Source organism: Gekko japonicus, unplaced genomic scaffold, assembly GCF_001447785.1.
Source record: "Gekko japonicus isolate JY-2015 unplaced genomic scaffold, Gekko_japonicus_V1.1 scaffold6998, whole genome shotgun sequence".
Lineage (NCBI taxonomy): Eukaryota > Metazoa > Chordata > Lepidosauria > Squamata > Gekkonidae > Gekko > Gekko japonicus.
In genome coordinates, this window is record NW_015175582.1 from 1,520 (window position 1) to 5,520 (window position 4,001).

Sequence of the window (4,001 nt, forward strand, 5' to 3'; positions counted from 1 at the left end):
GTGCTGAGAGAGTTCTGACAGAAACTGCTCTTTTTCAAGAACACCTCTGACAGAACTATGGCTTGCCCAAGGTCATCCAGCCAGGTGCAAGTGGAGGAGTGGAGAATCAAACCCAGTTCTCCCAGATTAGAGTCCATGCACTTAACCAGTACACCAAACTGAACTGCTGGACCCCTTATCAATACACAAAACCAAACAAGGACCCACGGTCAGTAGGAAAACCAACATACAACAAGTACCGTGCACAGATGATTATAAAATATCATAGAGAGAGCCAGTTTGGTGTAGTGGTTAAGTGTGCGGACTCTAATCTGGGAGAACTGGGTTTGATTCCCCACTCCTCCACTTGCACCTGCTGATGTGCCCTTGGGTCAGTCACAAGCTCTGGCACAGCTGTCCTTGAAAAAGAGCCGTTTGTGTCAGAGTTCTCTCAGCCCCACCCACCTCACAGGGTGTCTGTTGTGGGGAGGGGGAGGGAAAGGTGTTTGTAAGCCACTCTGAGACTCCAAGTGAAGGGCGGGGTATAAATCCAATCGCTTCTTCTTCTTCTTCATCATCAAGATAATTTGATATTTTTTGGGAAAGTATTTTTACAATAATTTCTACATATATAATAAATCATCTTAATCAAAAATATCAAAAATAATCTCCGAGAATCTCAAAAGCTATTGTACAACCTTTAATAATAGTCCTCCTCTGTTAAATAAAAGTTTCAAAAGGGAGGACTCCTTAAATATAAAATTATTTATGGTATGTTATAATCATCTGTGCACGGTACTTGTTGTATGTTGGGACCCCTTATTAATGGAAGGTCCAAAGTGCACAGAGGTGAAAAGTATGCACACGGAGAGTGATTCAGCAAAGCATACTTTATTCAGTCAGGAACAAGACGCTTTGGCCGGCTCGCAGGCCGGCTTATATTCCCTCAGAACCCACCACCCAAAACACACCCCCACTTCCCGATAGGCTATTTACAGTGACCGAGAGACCTATTGGCCTCACGGTCTGGGACCTAGCCCTCTGATAGGGCGGGCTAGGATCCTCCTGGCCCATTGTCTTTAGGCGCGAAGCTTGAGGTTTGTCCCTGGACAAGTCCAGACATGATCGGCCATGTCAGGGCTTGATACGCTACAAGAGGAGAGCAGAATGGAGCACGTCCAGAGCTCATGCCAAAACTGTAGGAACATTGGCACAGGTTTAGTTCTTCATGAAAGCAGAAGACCCTGACATTTGTTTTGTCATTATCCCCCCCCCCCATTAATAATCTTTTTATCCCTGGCTACTTACCTCTAGACAGCCATCTCTGCCCAGCCATCCAGCATCCTGGAAAGGAGATGATTTCATTACTGGCAAGTTATCCAAGGAAGAGGAGCTGATTCTAGGTCTCCACTTCTCCCACCCTGCCACCAGACATATCTGGCCCCGTAGGCCTTCCCTGTGAGATACAAACCGAGAAGCAGTATGGTAAAAGACAGCCTCATGTTGACGGATCCCTCCGTCCTGTAGCCAGAAGCATCTTGGGTGCCCCTCACGCAGAAGCCCTTGGGGGTGACCCCAACAGTGTACTGCAGCTTCTAAAATCCAGCAGTTTCCTATGGCGCAGTTCCTCCTCGATGCTTACAATCACGCTGATCCCACAGGGTGATGATATCTATAATTCGTCACTACATTTGACTCAGGGGAACACCCATCATGGCATTGCAAACCACATCCCCTTTTCAGGCCATGCAAAAAACAGAGGAAACACAGGCTCAGCTCATTAAGAAAACTATGCCATTTGGCCCTTACAGGACAGTTAAAAAAGCGAACTAAACGTTTTGGTGGATGGAGGATGTCAGCTGTTAGGGATCACACAACTCTTTCTGGTGAAATGAGGATTGACTTCCATCCACCTGCTAATCACCTTTAGTTCTTGCTCTTGGGGGATCAGAGCAGTTGACCATTCTAGACCACTTTGGTATCTCTATAACCTACAAGCGCTCAAGAAGCCGAGGCATTTTTAAAGCCAGCTCCAGAGCAGCTCCTGGTGTCGGCTGCATCCGGGCCCGGAGTCTCTCCCGATGTTCCCCACTGTTGCAGCTCTGCCCGGAGTCTCTGCTGGTGTTCTGCACTGCACTCCCAGAGTTCCCCACCGCTGCCACCAGGCCTGGAGCAGCTCCTGGCATTCCCTGCTGGTATGACCGGTCCCAGAGTGGCTCCCAGCATTCCCTGCCCCTGCAGCTTGGCCTGGATCGGCTTCACAGGAGCAGCAGCAGCCAGGCCCTCAATAGTAAGTGACGTCTGTGCAGGTGCAGACAACACTTTTTATTTTTGGGGGGTGGATTTAAACCCTCCCAGGATGCACCTGCAGCCTTGGCGGACCAGGACAAAGGTTCTGGAGACATGTAAAGGAGGTGGAGACACAGGTTTGATAAAAGTGTTTGCTCGAAGGAGGAAAGCCTATATACTTCATGCCAACACCCTGAGGGTGCTAAGGTTCTTTGACTTGTGTGGCTAGCCAATAAACCACACAGTCAAACAATTATCCAGGCAGTAAAGGGTAAAGGGAAGTAAAGGAGCTGTGGTGGCTCAAGTGGTTAAGACGCTGAACTGCAGGCTGTGGAAGGTCAGTAGTTCAGCAGTTCGAGACCCGAGTGCTGCATGACGGAGTGAGCTCCCGTCTCTAGTTCCAGCTCCTGCCAACCTAGCAGTTCGAAAGCAAGAAATTGCAAGTAGATAAATAGGTATCACTTTGGTGGGAAGGTAACAGCGTTCCGTGCACCTTGGTGTTTAGTCATGCTGGCCACATGACCACGGAAATGTCTTCGGACAGCGCTGGCTGTTCAGCTTTGAAACGGAGATGAGCACCGCAACCCTAGAGTCGGATTTGACCGGCTTTCGAGCAAGGGAACCTTTACCTTTACCTTTAAAGGGTAACAAAATAATCGATTCGAATAAAGGAACACCTCACAGCTCGTAGATGTTCAGTGAGCAAATACAGGGAGCAGACTTATATACTCTTCTTGCTCCTCCCAACTTTCCATCATTACTGACATCGTTTGCACATGCTCAGTTTAGATTTCTTTGTCTGGTCAGTCATCAATCACATATTTCACAACTCTGCTTAATGGCTAACATGTTGTTAATTCTCCAGGAGAATCCCAAAGAATTTATTCCAAAGATTCCTGGAAGTCAGCAATAATCAATAGACAATCACTTGAACCCTTGCATGTCCCCTACATACTCTAAAGAGTTGGTCAGGCAGGTGTGTATTGACAATTGTTCAGCACCGAAGTAGCTACAGCTAGCATGAACTGGTTTCAAGCATTTAACAGTATTATTTATTTATTTATTTATTTATTTGTATCCTGCCCTCCCCAGATGGGCTCAGGGTGGCTTCCAACAGCGGCAAATGCCATAACAAACAGTTAAAACAGTATTATTGCACTGTGGCTTACTGTCCGTGGTGGCTGTTTAGATAAAAAGCTATAAAAGAGTTTGCCAAATTTGAAATGCAATTACAAAAAATTAGAAGCTGCACCCTGCCTGCATAACCCATGGAAAGCCTGTCCCAGCACCCATTTGCACATATTTCCCAAGGACCTAAATATAACATCTAGTGTGTACTGGCCAGGATATTAAGACTGTATCCAAGATTCTTTTTCTGTTTCATTTTTTTTAATTACTTTAAACCTTACCCCCAGTCTTCATAGATAGTGGTAATGGAGGCCCCTCCCTGTGATGTCACTGGCTACTCCCTATGATGTCACTGGGCCATGGTTCTTTTAAGCATAGCCCGGCCCCAACACCCCCAGGGAAACTGGAAGATCTATGCCCTTGAAAGAGTACACTATAGTTTAGCAGAATGGGTTTCCGGGGCCCAGATGTCTCCAGTGCCTCATTTACAATTGGTTGAGTCAGCAGAGAATCTTCTCCCTGTGGGCTGCTGGCTTGGACACTTCTTCCTGTGCTGACTCTTCTAAAATTCATAACAGAAGAACTTATTTAGCTTTTCATAAGCC